This window comes from Colius striatus, chromosome 2, assembly GCF_028858725.1.
Source record: "Colius striatus isolate bColStr4 chromosome 2, bColStr4.1.hap1, whole genome shotgun sequence".
Classification (NCBI taxonomy): Eukaryota; Metazoa; Chordata; class Aves; order Coliiformes; family Coliidae; genus Colius; species Colius striatus.
In genome coordinates, this window is record NC_084760.1 from 30,305,063 (window position 1) to 30,322,744 (window position 17,682).

The window sequence follows — 17,682 nt, forward strand, 5'->3', positions numbered from 1 at the left end:
AGACTGCATCTGGAAAATTGTGTCCAATTCTGAGCCCCTCAGCTCAAAAAGGAGAGGGAGCTGCTGGAAAGAGTTCAGTGTAAGGCCACAAATATGATGGAGGGAGTGGAGCATCTCCCTTCTGATGAAAGGCTGAGGGAGCTGGGGCTCTTCAGTTTGGAGGAGACTGAGGTGTGATCTCATTAATGTTTACAAATATGTTAAGGACAAGTGTCAGGAGGATGGAGCCAGGCTGTTCTCAATGATGCCCAATGTTAGGACAAGGGGCAATGGGTATAAGCTGGAACATAAGAGGTTCCAAAGAAACACAAGGAAAAATTTCTTCACTGTGACCGTGACAGAGCACTATAACAGAGTGCCTAGATGGACTGTTGAATCTCCTTCCCTGGAGATATTAAAAAAACACCTGGATGAGTTCCTGTGTGATCTAATCTAGATTGACCTGCTCTGGCAGGGGACGTTGGACTAGATGATCTTCTGAGGTCCCTTCACACCTTTAAGATACTGTGATTCTGTGTAAATTATTGACTTTCTCTGTAACCAATAGAGTAAAGGACTTCTGCCAAGCTTCTACATAGAATTTGAAGCCTGTGGTTAGATGTTTTTGGTTTATGTATTTTCTTTTTGATAATCTACTTATTATTAAAAGCTTATATTGCTTAAGAAAATTTTAAAAAAGAGTAGAAAGATAGTATTTTGGGGGACAAAGTACTGTATGATGTTTCCTAACCACATCCTCTGTCCTGAGGCAAGAAATATTTGTGCAGGTCATACTGAAAATCAGTCATGTTTGTGAAGATAAAGATATAGTACTTGTTTTAAAGATTTCTCTCCAAGTACTTCTATAGAAACCAAAATCTGAAATCCTCCAAAGATAAAAATACCACCAAAGCCCATGACAGCAGATTTCAAAATATTATTTTAGTTGTCTTCATGTGCAACACATTTGTAATCTGTGAATCTAAACTACTGAGAGCAATGCAAAGAAAAACAAACATTTATAGAACTGTTTTCTGGACTATTTTCTCTATTAGTGGGCAAATACTAATGCTGATATGTTCCAGCATCCATCTTTATTTTCTTTTAGGACTCAAGGAACCTTGCAGCAAAAAGAAGTATGAAAATATAAAGTAGAAGGATTTGATTGTATAAAGTTACTAAGCATGAGGAATTAGCCACTTCCCAGGTATACTTCTCTTCTATCCTCAAAATGTACTCCCTGATCTTTATTAAATTGAGATTCTGGAAAAGATCTTATATAAATAGGATTTTGACCCTGTAAAGGCAAACTGGCTCATAGCCTATTAAGAAATTGAAGCAGACTATTACATTCATTTTAATGTAAGGAATAGTCACGGTCATAAGTATGTTAACATAACCCAGTCATGTTAAGACATGATTTCAGACAAGATTTAAAATCTCCAAGAGTCTTTTGCAAAATGTTCATCTTTGCATAACAGAGGCTTCTTGAAATATACAAGGATAACACTATCTTAATTGTACAGAGAATTTTTGCCTGAGGTTTTCTGTTGCAAACACATAAAGTTTTGTATTTGATAATGTGTTCTATCTTAATGTTTTTAAACAAATTTGAAAATGGATGAACTGTGATTTGGGAATACTCATTTAGAAAATATAAGCTTCATGGGCCCCATAGGTCATCTTCTTTTACTCCTAACTGGAATTTTTAGCAAATATTTCTTGCCAATTCAGAGTTCCTACCGATGTAAACATAAAGACCTAAACTTTTACTTTCCAAAACATCTTCATTTTTATTTTCTAAGGCATGCAGAGGTTTGTATAATAATAAAATATAGCCCTTTTATTTAGATGAAAAAATGACTGAAATTTCCATAAAAGAAAAAAATCTACAAAATATTCTCAAAAGCTAAACACTTTCAAGATGTGATAGGCACTTATATGTCAAAGTTTATTCATTTTATGGCATTATTCTGAGGACCGGATATGATGCTTGTGCAATCTTCCAGAAATCTTGGAAACGCTCTTCTTAAAAGCTGAAAATCTTTATACAAGTTTTTGCATACAAAGAATTTGAAGTGCTTAATATAAAAACATGAAAGTGTCCTTTGAACCATGAGTTCATAGAAGGGGTGAATTTAAGATATTTGCAATGGCTCAGCTAAAATTTCTTTTTGGTTGAGGTGTTCACATGCTTCATAGCGCTCAAAAAGAAAATGCTTTACTTTAGGCTATATTTTTTCAAGACCATTTATATACCACAATCACTCATCTGTGGCATCATGTGGCAGCTTCATAGCAAAGATGTTTTCCTAAAGCCAAAGTCATTATTAGTGCTGGACAAAAAAGGAACTCTATCTCATAAATAATGTAAAAATTCTGAGGGTGTAATTTTTCTACAAGAGACAGAACTGAATCTTTTTAATGGGTTTAATGAATGAGCCTTAAAGACAGTCAATACGTAAGAATTGACTGAATTTGCTTTTACTGCAGAACACTGCATATTACTTCCTAGGCTAATAGTAACATTAGTATGAACTCTCCATCTTGATCAATCTTCCTAGTGAAGTTTCATCAAAACAAGTAAATTTCCATTTAAAAGGTTTTGTTTTAATTGAAATGTGATTTTAACAGTAGGGGAATAAAAAGAAGGAAAAAATATTGTTTGACAAAATATTATTCTCCGATCTTTGTTTCTTTGGTGGCAAAAACTTGCAAGTATATTGCAATAGCTAGATACAAAAATGCTTGCAATGTTTCCAACAGAGATTATTTTAAAGAGAAAGAAAGTCAGTATTTTCTTTAAATCCTCCTACAGAATTTGAATTCATATAATTTTTTTTCCTGCTATATAATTTGATTGTACAGTTCAACAAATGTGCAAGTCTCCAGGTAATTGAATAAATATGTCTCACTTTTAGAGTTTTGGGCTTTTGGTTCTGTAGTCTCCACCAGTGATAGCTGTGATTGAAGCTTTCTATGCTGTTGATCATGGAAACTTGCAGGAACTTAATATCCCTGAGAGAACTATCCGTCTGCACAATTTGCTTGCAATCAGTAACACATTCAAAAGTTCCTAGGGAGCATTTGAATAGCAGGGAGGCAAATTCCCTTTCATGTTGCCCCTTCTCCCACAAGTATCCTTTTTAATTCTGGAAACTGGAGTGATATTCCTTAACTGCATCTTTTCAGGTAATTTTCTAAGTTTTGGCTTTAATCCTGTTAAATTCCTTGTAAGTTTTCTCTTAGGCAGATTTTAAGATTTTTCTTATGCAATAAATGAGTCTCATACAGTATACATACATATTAAATGTTATTTCTTGTTTGCATATTTAATATAGAGATTGAGAGGACAACATTTAGGACTGTCTAAGTAAAGTCAGGAGACTATATAGATGCTTTATCTTCACTGCAAATCCTTGGTGTCAATCTGTCTTGTGTCCTGAGCACTCTTTAGAAATAGACCAGTTAAATCAATATCCAGGTAAGCACTGGAGATGTGTGGATATAATCCTACATGGTCATAGGCTGCAATTTATCACCTTAAAAAACTTAATTTTTTCAAGGAATAAATTTTACATTGGTTACAGCTCTCCTCTCTTATCTGTTCATATTCAAACCAAGTCTGAGCACCAGCAATAAAGGGCAACATGCACACCATGCTGTTGGTGGAACTTGTGCTTCTTGTTAGTTTTCTATGAGAACATAAAATATTATGCAGAAAATTCTCAATGTTTGTGTTATTGTGCTGTGTTTCACATACTGTAAAGAACTGGAACCATTATTTTTAATAGCATAAGGATCATTCACTTACAAATCATGCATGATATTTTGCACAACTGGAAGAAATTTTCCTTTTTGGCATCATGAAATGCTGAGTGGCCACAGATGTATGACATGTTAACTACCAGTAGTTCTCTGGAGGTCATGATTTGTTAATGATATTTGAAATTGCATGATTCTATATTGGAATTTCCATCTTGAAAGTATTAATCTTTTGCACGCTATTTTTTGCATAGCAAAATACCTGCTTAAAAAAATCCAAACAACCCAGTTTCAATAAACATAGCATAGACTTCTGGATTCTATATACATGGACTTTGCTAATTTTATTGCCACACATGATATTGTACAAATGTGATCACATTCTTAACTGCTCAGTCCAAGCTGGCTTGTGTGGGGTTCTTACTGTTGTCAGAACACAGGAACAATTAAGCCTTATGGAAGCACAAAGGAAGAATGCAAGCCACTGCTGCTGCCACTTTCAGGAAAACAAGCTTGTCATTTACTGTAGAAAACCAATGATTAGACTACAATAGCAGCAGCAGCTTAGTGATTTGCCTAATTTTTTAGCTAACAGAACTCAGCACCTGGACAATGTATTTTCCACCTAATCATCGTCACAGAGACGATGTTCAGTTTGACAGGGCAAAGATACCTCCACAAGGAATTACAGGTTTTCATCTTCAGAATGTGCAATGGGTGCTAATTTACTATTTAGAACACTCAGTGGCTGAGTTTCAAAGCACAATGCTAAACCTTAAGTATTCATTTATTGCTTTGTAAATTAATCAGAAAATTGTTTTACACTTAAAAAAGACAATGTCTAATCTCTTTTAAGACTTCTGTGATATACATGTGTGTTGTAGAGTTTTGAAGACTCTACAGTTTCTTTTCCTCATAAAGTGATACATATGTTTTATGAAGCTGTATTTCTTAGTCAAATATTTTAATTGTGCAAGTGATGGCCTGCTTGGGTAACTGATTCATCACTCAGCCAAAATATCTTTTATAAGTGAATTTTTAAAGTGAAAGTTATTCTCCTCTTCATTTGATTTTATAAACATACAGCTATGTATCTGTATCATTACCATTTAATGACATAATCCCAGGAAACATGCTTGTAATTGGTTCTTTTGTTACCAATTAGACAAAAGGATGCCTTTTGTTTTAGGGCTTGTTACATCAATGATCTGATGAAAATGGGCTGTTCATATAGTAACTAGTCTCATCTAGAACCACATGCAGACAGTCAAGTATCTGATGCTGTAAATTACAGTTGTTAATAAAAGTAAGATTTTTTTTTCTCATCTAGCAGTTGAAAAGTCTGGATATATGAAATAGAATATTCATTATTTATGACTTTTCAATTTAGGGTGACAAAATAGCATGGCATCTCAGAGAGACTAGCCAGAATCAGTATATATTGCTTTGGGTCTTATAAAGTAAGCCAAGATCCAAAACTGATTTCTAAAAATGCACGACTGTTTATCTCTTGACCACATTTTATATCATCTTATACCAGGAACTTCAGGACATTGCACAGGACACTTGTCTTGGGATCCTGAATCCAGAGATCAGTGTTACACCGGCTAACCTCTAACACTTTGCTGAAGAGCTCAGGGTTGTCCCTGAGTTTGTAGGTTGAATCTGAATTTCCTGAATGTATTGGTTTGTTCAATATCAAAATGCTCTGATAAAGGTTCCCTTCCATGTGTACTATATCTAGGGACTGTTACAAGAAGATAGTTTGAGGATTAGCAACAGCAACTTCCTATCAGCAGAAAGCTTTCACCAACAATAGCAGAGTCCTCCTGCCACTGCCTGCAGAGCAGGCTGCTCTGTGTGTCTCACAGCTTCTGTCTCACAGCTTTCCCCGCAACACTAGGGCAAAGGCGGAACTTCGATGCTTACTATAAAGTAATCAAACCATGAGGAATGGGAATGCATAGAACCAGGTCTGATATACTTAAATGTGAAAAAGTTGCTCAACATCATTTTTACTGTAGTGTTGATTTGAATTGCAAGTACTTTGAGGTCTACCTTTCAGCTTTATTACTGAAAACTGAAAGACCAGCACATACTTAGGCAGCAGTTATCAAGTCTTTCAGCTAAAGAACTCTTGTGAAGGCTCAACTTGTTGCTTACACCTCAGAGACTGTAGATTTCCAGTCCACCAATCTCTCTCTCTCACACCCCCTGAAGCTCCTGAATCTTTCCACCTCCTCCTTGAGTTCAAACTCCAGACTAAGCAGGTCATTCACCTCATCACATTGGACACAGATGCTGTCTTTTACATTACCTGCTAAAAGTGCCAGACTCCAGTACTCCCTGCAGCCAGAGAGCTGGACACCTACATGTTCAAGAGAGACCTGATAGGGGAGAAGGTAAAGCTACTGGAATCAGGTGTCTGAGTCTAAGAAGAGAGGAGGAAGGTGGTTTTAAAGGTTGATTGTGCTCTTCATCATCTACTCTGTGTTGCTTTCTTTTTGTTATGGTTTTGGTTGGTGGCGGATTGTTTTCTTGTTTTCTTCCCCAAGTCAAGTAGTCCTGTCTTTTTTGCCTGATACACTAAGTAGAGAGTGAGCCCTCCCTGTCCTGAATTATTTCCAAAGGCCCTCTGCTGCTTTTCTGTTTTCCATCCCTTCGGGTGAGGAGGACTGAGGGAGTGGCTGCATTGATCCTTGTGCCTGGCTGGGCTTAAACCACGACACTAGTGTAGTTTGTATCTGTGACTGAATGACTTACATTTCCAAACAGAGACATTTGCCTGGTAGCTATTTCCAGAAATTTATAGAGCTGTCAGTATTCACCATGTTACTGGTGTTGATACTTTTCCATGTTAGCTGACACTACTGAGCTAAAATAGAAGACTTATTAGAATGTTTTGGAATAATTTTGATTCTGAGATATTTTAACTTCCATTAGATTGTGAATAAGTTTAATTTTATCATCTCCAGGACACAGAATATTTCATCTCAGGAGACCGATGATTCTTTAATTTATGATTTTATTGTCTCTACTGGATGCTTACATTTAGTGTTCACATATCTTTCTAAATCTTTAGTTTAAGTCAACATTTACTCAGAACAGCTAGAATGCTGACTCCTGTGCCACCAAATCTGAAAGACTACACTGAAGATCTCTGAGATGGCACATGTTACATCAGAAAAAGCATTCTTCTAGCTTAAAAAGCTTTCACCTAATCATACCCACTGTTTGTTTTATAGAATCATAGAACTGTTATGGTTGGAAAGATCATTGAGTCCAACCACCAACCTTACACGGCCAAGCCCATCACTAAACTAAACCATATCCCTCAGTTCTTTATCTATGCATCTTTTGAATGACTCCACCACTTCCCTGGGCAGGTTGTTCCAATACTTGTTCCAACTCCCTCAGTGAAAAAGTTCTACCTAATGTCACCTGATGCAACTTGAATCCATTTTCTCATGTTTATCATTTGTTACTGGAGAGAAGAGATTGACCCTCACCTCACTATTCAGGTAGTTGTAGAGACTCCCATTCAGGTAGTTGTAGAGAGTGATCATGTCTCCTCTCAGCCTCCTCTTCTCTAGGCTAAACGTCCCCAGCTTCCTCAGCCACTTCTCGTAAGACTTGTGCTCCAGACCCTTCACCAGCTTTGTTACCCATCTCTGCACATGCCCCAGCACCAAAGTGTCCTTGTAGTGATGGGCCCAGAACTGAATGCAGTATTTGAGGTGTGGCCTCACCAGTGCTGAGTACAGGGGGACAATCACCTCCTTGGTCCTGGTTGTCACACTATTTCTGATACAGGTCAAGATGCCATTGGTCGTCTTGGCCACCTGGGCACATTGCTGGCTCATGTTCAGCTGGCTGTTGATTAACATCCCTAAGTCCTTCTATGCAAGACAACTCTCAAGCGACTCTGTCCCAAGCCTGTAACGTTGCCTGGAGTTATTGTGGTCCAAGTGCAGGACCTAGCATCTGGCCTTATTGAACCTAATGTGATTGACCTCAGCTTATCTATCCAGCCTGTCCAAGACCTCTGAAGTGTCTTCCTGTCTTCAAGCAGGTCTACATGCCTACCCAGCTTGGTGTCATGAGCAAATTTACTGAGGCTGAATTTGATCTCTTCAGCCAGGTAATTGATAAAGATGTTAAAGGGAACAGGCCCCAACACTGAGCCCTGGGGAACACCACTGGTGACTGGCCACCAACTGGATTTAACTCCATTCACCACCACTCTCTGGGCCCAGCCATCAGGACAGTTTTCCACTCATCTCAGAGTACGTCCATCCAAGACATGGACAGACAGTTTTTCCAGGAGGGTGCTGTGGGAGGCTGTGTCAAAAGCTTTACTGAAGTCCAGGAAGATCACATCCACAGCCTTTCCCTCATCCACTATGTGAGTCATATTGTCATAAAAGGAGATGAGATTGGTGAAACAGGACCTGCCCTTTTTAAAACTATGTTGACTGGGCCTGAATTCTTGGTGTCACTCAGGATAATCTGTTCTATAACCTTTCCTGGCACTAAGGTCAAATTGACGACTCTGTAGTTCCCAGGATCCTCCTTCCGGCCCTTCTTGTTGATGAGTGCCACATTTGCCATCCTTCAGTCCTCTGGGACCTTCACAGTGAACCAGGACTGTTGGTAGATGATGGAGAGTGGCTCAGCGAGCACTTCTGCCAGCTCCCTCAGCAGCCTCAGGTGTATTCCATCTGTCCCCATTGATGTGTGTATTGAGGTGGAGCAACAAGTTACACACCATTTTCCCATTTTATTTCTGAAGACAAAGCTGGAAATTTGTTAGCTATGCAAGGTGTGGTGTGTATTAAATAATCATGGAGGTGAGACATGAGATCACAGAAACATAGCTTTCTTGGAGTGTACTGGTGAAAAGCAGGACAGCATAAAGCATATTGAGACTACAGTTTAGCCTCTTAAAGGTATGATACAAATGCTATACAGGTATTTCAATTCAATTCACTTCTGACACAACCTAACAGATATGGAAAAGAAATATGGATGTTCCTGCTATTTTGTCCAGACATGGCTGAATATAGTTTTCTTTAGTCATTAGAATGATCTGGATAACAGCACTGAGTCTCCATAAAGCTAAGACAACACTGCACTGCCATGCAGAAGAATAAGAGGATAGGAAAATTTGAAACATTATTACCAGCCGATAGAGACAATATCCCTTTACTTTCTTAACTGTCCCAGTTAAAAATTTAAATTGAATATAGCAGAGTATGCTGACCTTTGCGATGAGTGTGTAATGCATGCTGTAATCAGATCAGAAAGAAAAGAAAAAGAAACGTCAGTTGAAAGTAAAAAATATGGATGAAATTAGTTTAATTACACTGGAATTCCTACTGGATTATATTATGCTCACAGCAATACTAAAAGAGTTCACTATGATTAATGTTATTAAAGTGTGTGCCAAACAAAATAATGATTGTTCTTTCGCAGGAAAAAAGTTTCCACTTACAGTGTAGTAAGATGAAATATTTCACTTTTGCTGTGTAGGTATTTTAACATCTGTAATTAAATTAATAAGATGCAAGGACACACATAACTTTCTCTAAAGATGATTTCTCCCTGTTTGACTCCATCTCTGGCCCTCTCTTCTTGTGTTTCAACTTTCTTTGCATAGGACATCTTAGCCTTTTTCCAACACATACAGGATTAAAAAACCCCTTTGTTTTTCATACCAGCTCTCTTGTTAGAGAATCAGAAGTTTCCCGTTCTTTTTCTTTTTTTTTTTTTTTGAATCCCACCCAGTTCCTGACCCATTTCAAAGGTCCAATAGCCTTCTTACCATAATTTACCACTTAGAAATATCCCTTTCATGCTCATCTTGCTTTTCCTTGATTACAAATATCCTAGTCAAGACTATTTTTGAGAAATATTTGTATTTCCCACTCTATCACATCATTTTCTTTCATGTCTAATTTATTGCATGATATTTACAATCACCATTAGATATCCTCTCATTTACTGTATCTTATCTCTCACCAGTACAAACTCTTCCAGTACAGTCCACTGAGTCTCCTCATAGTTTAGAAGTGAATATTTTTAACAAAATATTAGATCAAGTACTGAATTTTTATTTTCACAATGCTGTTAGCTACATAGAGAATGATCATCAATTTTATTTTTCTTGATTTTTTTCAAGATCTCTCCTAGTTCTTCTCTTTTCTCTCTTCTCAGATATTTTCTTTTGTGGGTTTTTGTTGTTATTGTTGGGTTTGGTTTTGTTTTGTTTAAATGTGTAGTTTGGTTTTACTGTATCTGCTGTATTCTTTTCTTCTTCCTAACTTCAGGCAGTCCTAGGATATTGTCTTTCAAGGTCCCTTCCAATCCTATCATTCTATGATTCTATGATTCTTTTCACTTACTCTTTTCCATGTCATTGAGGAAAAAATTCTAGCTGCATCGCTATTCTTTTTTTTTCATATACCTCCACTTGTACTCTAAACTTTTCTTTTTTAGCTGAACTAAAATCTCACTCTGAGTTTGTCCAGACCTGTCTTCTGCTCCACTTTTTCTTCTCTATCTCTTTGCACCAAGACTACACCCAAATAATACGTCTAAAATATAGCCTTTACGGTCTATATATGAAGGCTTGTATCTCAAATGTGATGACAGTTTTTATTATGAAACTAACATGCAGTTTTAGTACACCTTGCTGTATTCAGAATAATACTGCTCTTGGATCATAACTTCATTTCTATTACTTCTCTTTTTGCATCTTTCTATTTGCTATTGCATGAAAGAGCTCAAAAAAAAAGCTGTGCATCTTGCATACAAAGCTGACCATTGCTAATTCACTCTACCACTTCCCAGTGTTAAGAGATCAGACTTGCCTTCAATTCCTAAGTCTCATATTTTACTTCAGGCTTAATTTTTAACTGGTATGTTATAAATACTCCAACATCACCTAATTATCTTTCTTCAAATCCAACCATAAATTTTCGTGTATGAAGTTGTGTGATAATAAAATGACCAAACGTTACATGACAGAACTATCTACTGACCACAGTTTATTGTTGTATATATGTTAAATGCTAGTTCAAAGTTTGTGCTTAAGACTTCTTAAGATCTTTCCATTAGAAAATCTCTTTTTATATTGTATTTGTTCACTTCTCATAAAAAAGTAGATCACAGCCAAGCTCATAACTAATATAGCAACAGAATTAAAAATAGTGTTTCTAAGGGATTTTGTTTCATATATCTTTAGTATATCTGTTATGCAATAAAAAGATGGATGTCTCAGTTACTTTGAATGAGTTCAAATAAGTTCAGCTACATCTGTGGTAGATTTCTTTTATAGTCATCAGGGAAAATAGGCACTGCTAGAATGTGATTTACTTCCTCTTAATATGGATGTAAAAAATTGGTATATAGCAAGAACAAAGTCCTATATTGTTAATGTTCAATTGGAGTCTGGCCACCAGCTTCAGTAGGGCCAGAATTTATCCCCAAATATGCTAAGAGCTTTTTCAGAGATGTATTTAAATCAACTTTCCAAACTCAAAAAAGCAAATCAAAATCTTAGGTCAAATCCAATCTGGGGTCTTCTGAAATGATCATTAAGGAATTCAAATTACAAAAAACAATAAATCATAATGCTAAGATTTTTTAATATGGTTTTTTTTACTCACTTCCTCAACTTCTAAGTTGTCTAAGATACCTATTTATAATGATTAGTATCAGTGAAGAAAAATTTCTTAGTAGAAAAGCTAGAGGCTGTAAAAGTCATCAAGGTGCTGTTAATATTTTTATTTCATTCTAGTTTCATCCTCAGAAAATAATTAAGGAGAAATACCATAACAACTTGTGGAATGATGTTATTAAAATAATTATTGTTATTGTTACCATCTTGTCACAGTATGTCTGGACTGCTTCTCATGAAACCCTGCTTCAAACGTAAAAAACATTTCCAAAGAAATCATTATCATCTCTAAATGGGGAGTAAAACTTGAAATGTAATATCTGAGGTTGAAATGTTATTTTCTCATAATTTACCAATTTACACATGCTTTCCCACTTAAACCTTATACTTCTCAGGACAGGATCACAGCACTCGTTACGAAAACAGGTGACAGATTGGGCTGGTTTTGACTGGGATAGAATTAATTTTCTTTATTGTAGCTTTTATGGGACTATGGTTTTGATTTGTGAACAAAACAGTGTTGATAACACAGAGATGTTTTGGTTATTGCTGAGCAGGGCTTGCACAGATTTGAAGCTTTTTCTGACACTCACCTTACCCTACAAGCAAGTGGGCCAGGAAGTGCTAAAGTAGTTGGGAAGGAACACAGCCGGGACAGCTGACCCCAACTGACCCAAGGGATATCACACATTGTATGACATCTTGCTCAGTGTATAAAGCTGAGGGAAGAAGATGGAAGTGAAAGATGTCTGGAGTGTTTGGCGTTTATCTTCCTGAGTAACCCCACTGCATGTGATGGAGCCCTGCTTTCCTGAGGATGGCTAAACAGCTTCCTGCTCGTGGCGAATTAATTCCACGTTTTGCTTTGTTTGTGCATATGTTTTTTGCTTTACCTATTAAACTGTTTTTCTCTCGGCCCGTGAGAAAATCTTAACCCCTCCAATCTTCACCCCCATCCCATCAGGGGGAGTGGGGAATGAGTGGCTATGTGAGGCTGAGCTGCGTACCAGGGTTAAACTACAAGACATATCAAGATATAGATGATGGCATGATTTAGCTGTGTTGCAAGAATATCATTCAATAATATTACTCTATATTTTTCTGCTCTGCTCAGTTTAGACTAATGAGGTTTAGACCAAAACAGGAAAGCCACAGAGAAGTAAAAAAAAATCTATCATCAAACGCTTGTGTAATAGATACGATGTATTTATCTATGAAATCGGGAAAATCTATGAAAATTAATACCAATAAGATATTTATTAAAAAAGATAGAGACCAGTAATAAATTTAAAAGAACTTTCTTCAAAGCACTACTCTAATTCACAAACACTAAAAAGAATAAGGAAATCTGCCTACAGTGTTGGAAACTTGCAGAACAAAAGAGATACTCAGTAAAAATACCCGAACCAAATATAAAATATGTGAATCCCATTGATAAATGGGAGTGGGGAAATATTCAACAACTGGCAAAAGTATAAAAACAAGTTCAAATGAGAACCATAAGTCTTGCAAAGACCTATTGGAAAAAAAGGACAGCACCACAAGTCAGCTAAATACTGATTCAACTCACAGGCTATCAGTTGGCACTGAGTGATATATGAAATCCCAAAGATTGCCAAAATCCAAACCAGTATAATATTTAAACTATAAAGGGGCCCTGCTGACCCATTCCAGAGTTTAGCCTATTTTTTAAATTATAGGTTGGCGTCTTAGACGTGCTTTGGCCAAGCTCTGAAGAGAGGAGATTTAAGCCTCTTTTATTTGGAATCATCATTTGCTTGAAGTTCATACTTTTCTCTCCAAGGCCTAAGCAGAGGCTGTGTCATCTATGTGCAATAGCAGCATAGAGCAGACAGATTGTGTACACTGTTACCTTCCAGACATTTCAAGCCATGCTGTCTGTGCAGAACTGTGGATCAAATGAAAACAAACTTTTTAAATTCTAATGGATGAGTAAAACAATTATTGTGTCTATGTTTTTAGTGTCTTTCAATTATGTCGAGGAGCATAAGGATCAAAACTCTGAAAAGTTGAAATTTGTGTGGTATTTGTGGTCTTGCCATACCTCAAAATTCTGGACATAACTGAAAACAGTTTGTACTCTCAAGATTTATAGTCAAATTTCTAAGCTTCCCAGGCTAGCTAGCTATTTTATAGAGAAGCCCAAATTAATCCTCAGTTCTAGACATCTGCAAACCACTGATCAAAATCAGTATCCATGGTCTGTGGTTCTGTGCTTTTGTAGTTTGGATGAATTATCTGAATCAAACATCCAAGGCGTCAACAACAGGGAAAAATCAATCAGAAACATATGCCATTTTAAAGCTCTTCTTCCAGCTGCTTAGGGGAATAGAGGGATGTCTCCTTTCACAAATCCCTTCTGATCCACCCCAAGAAGCAGCAAGTAGAAAGAAGGTTATCAAACTAACAGCCGAAGCTGTTCTCACTATTCTCTCACACACTTGAATTTTAGAATAGTGTTACCTTTAAATGATGACAAGTACTATCTATCCCTTTTGTAACCATACAGAATGGCATAGTTCTGTCTCTTTTTTTTTTTTTCAATTAGACTAAATGTTTCAATCTAGAGCTTCTGAATAAATCTGCTTAAGTCTCAGATCTAGAAAGGAAAGTGTTAACATTCAGAAATATTGCTTTATTGGAAATTCATGGGCTAGTAAAATAAAAAAATTTCATCAGAGACATAAGAAATCTTAGTATACATGTTCATATATAAATATATATATTTGGATTATACACCTTTTAAAATCAAGGTAAATTCTGGAGATCAGCGTTGATTTCAGATGGGATTTCATCTTCTGTCTGTAGGTCACAATTTCCCTCACTGATGATTTCTAATTTAGGTACCTCATGCTTAAAGTTGTTACATTATTCCATATGATACAGTGTCCTATAGAACCTGTGCCACAATGGGACACTGAAAAGCTTTAGGCTCAGCAAGCCCTGAACCACTTCAATACCAAGAGTGTATGGGGTTACAAAGCTGGGACACTACAAAGCCTTTAACCCAGAGAAGTCCTCGCAGAAAGTTCTGGACATCTTTAGGCAAAAGTAAACTGGAAAGAGATCAGTCAGGTTTCTGAGAGAAGCTAGTTGGAAGCTTGTTGACATCACTGCATGCCCATTAAACATGAAAACCTACTTTATTGGAAAATGCCCGACTTATTCCATGCAATGCTGTCATACTGGGCTTCCAATCACTGAAGTGCTTCGAACTACTGTAAAATCACTTAATTTTATGAGAACTGCTTGTACCCCTCAAAACTTAAATGTTGTTTTAAATATAATAAGGCTTCTCCAGTGCAAGAACAGGAATGTATATGCAGTTATGTATACTGCTGAATATTCCCTAGAAATAACAAGACAGTTGTGAAACAGAGAAAATGTCTGTAAGAAGACAGATACTTTCTTTTAAACCGTCATATCATAAAGCCTCTCAAACTGTAACAGAATATACAGAAGCAGCATTCATAAACATTGGATAATTTACACAGACCTTCTGAAAAGTAGTGAGAAGCTATTCAAAATGCTGTTTCTTGTACAGGATATTCTCTTCAAACTACTTTGTCATGTTTTGTTGTGCATATGTATTTTTTTTTTTCCTTTTTCTTTATTTCTAAAGTCACCAGAATGAAATGGTGCATATAACACAACTTTATGAAGAGAGGAGTTTGTAGAAATAAAACTGAGGAGTGGATAGAAATCTGATATAACTTCTGACTACTTTTACATCTTGTATCATTTTATGGCCACATAGTCATGTCTATACATAATTTGGTGAGTGGACAGATTATTCTCTTTTTAATCTTGCTGGCATGTATTTCTTTATCTGAATGATAAACTCAGAGTTAGCCAGCTGCAGGGGAATTAAACAAATGTTAATATAAGGAACAGCCTTGGAGTTGCAGCAGAAGAGTGAGATATACAATAACTGGACTGAATGCTAGTTTCTACCACTGGTATTTTGTGTTTTCCCTAGTCAACTTGCTTCCACTTTCTACACCTCAACAATCTGTAAAAAAAAAAAAGAGATAATACTGCCTTCTTAGCACCTTCTCTGTTCATTCTTTGGGCAATGAGCTATTGTCTTCACTTGTGCTTGCATGCTGATTAGTAGCTTATATTTAGAAAATAATTATATATATATATAGTTGCTAACTTAATAATGATTTTTCACCTGAACTAAAACTTTTTTTGTGGTAGCATAATGATTTATTATTAACATGTCTCCTGACCAGAACCCAGTTTCTGGAAAGATCAACAAACAGAAACTTCATAGGGTATTCATCTGGAACACAGAGTTTGCATCCATTTGATTAAAAAAAAATCTCTGGACTTAGGTCTTCTGGCAAGAAAGCACATTTTTTAGCATCAAGGTCTTCTATCCCACCTTTTTCAACTGTTTGATATCATATAATTAAATATTCTGTGGCTAAGAAACATCCAATTCACCATCACTACTTTCAGGAACCTAAATGAGGTTCCCTAATTAATAGCTTAGGTTTCCTATATATGCAGTAGAATGACATAAGCCTCTTGGACTGTTTTCAGATTGTTTTTGTTTTCATTTGGGGTATGGAATTAATCCTGAATAATTTACTTCATCAAGGCACCGTCGAACCACGTTTCCTTTGTGAGAAATTCACCACTTCTTACGACTATTTAGAAAAGATGCATTTGCAATCCAACAAAAAAGTAAATACGGTTTTGAAACTTCAGATATTTACAAAGAGTATAAATGACCTCCATATTAGAAGGAAGAAATAAGTAAATCTTTAGAAAAGTGAAGTCGACTCTGTATGTCTGATCTTTCTGGATAGCTAGAAAGAATATATGAAGTTAAATAACTCTGCCCAGAATATAATCTTTCTAAAAATAACACTTCAGCTGTATCCAGAAACACTAAAATAGGTTTATATGGTATCATTAGGGACCATCTCTTACCATAGGAGTTACGTACCATTTTCCAAGTGTTTTCCAAGCTTTAAAAATAGTGCAGCAAGGTCATTGTTTTGAAGTAAAAATGCACAAGATCTTTAATTGGAGACTGAAATTAAGTTAGGCTCAATAATGTGTTATATGCACACAAAATGTACAAATGTAAGTAAATATTACCACCAGTTCATTATTTATTCTGCGTTTTAAAAGCCTGAGCCAATGAAATGTTGTAGTAATGTTCAATTCTCATTTGGACAAATAAGAATGAGAGGTGATTATTCACACTTGAGAATTAGGAGTTATTTTCTACATTTCAAACACAGGACACATCTCAGTTATTTTACAGAATTTCATTAACACTGTAGTTCTTGCAGAAGCATGTGTAGTCATATTGGGTGACAGATACTTAACCATTTCTATAGTCTAAAATATAGGGCAGTGATGTTTTTTTGTATATATGTGTATATTTTGCATACATATATTGTGACAGAAAATGGAAAGGCTGACATTCAGAAAGACCTAGCCAGGTTGGAGAAGTGGGCCAAGAGGAATCTTGTGAAATCCAGTAAGGATAAATGAAAAGTTCTGCATCTGGGAAAGAAAAAACCTTGGCAGCATTACAGGCTGGGGCTACCTGGCCAGGATGCATCGTGTCAGAGAGCATTGTGGCCCAGCAGCAACCTCAGGGCCAGGTAGCTGGAGCTGAGAGTGGCCCAGTGCTGGCTGTGCCCTCACCAATGGAGCACTATCCCACAGGGCTGATAACAAGGTTCACTGATAGCCTCCAATACAGCAGGTGAAGAACTGGGCACTACCAGTGACTTTGTCTAGGAACAAAAGATGAGAGCAGAGACAGGGCTGAAAACCAACATTGTTGCCCTTTGATTACAGGGTCTAACAGCCCCAGATTGGTTTAAAATGGTGTTCTGGGGACACAGAGTGGGTGTGTGTCCTAGAAGTTGGGCAGAGCATTTAAGCTCTTGATATACACAAGGCCCTGAAACAACTGTGTTAACAGGACCTGGGGATGTCAGTTGACAAAAGGTGAACATAGGCCAGCTGTTATACCCTGATAGTAATGAAAACCAACAACATATTGGGCTATATGAGTAGAAGCATTACCTGCAGAAAGGGTTATATTACTCTGCTTAGTTATTGTTAGACCTCATCTAGACACTGTTAATTGGTTTTGGCCCGTCATACAAGGAAGATATTGTAAAACTGGTGTGAGTTCAATGGAAACCATCAAGATGGCTAGGGTTGGAGTACTTACCCTATGAGAAAGACTGAAGTTAATG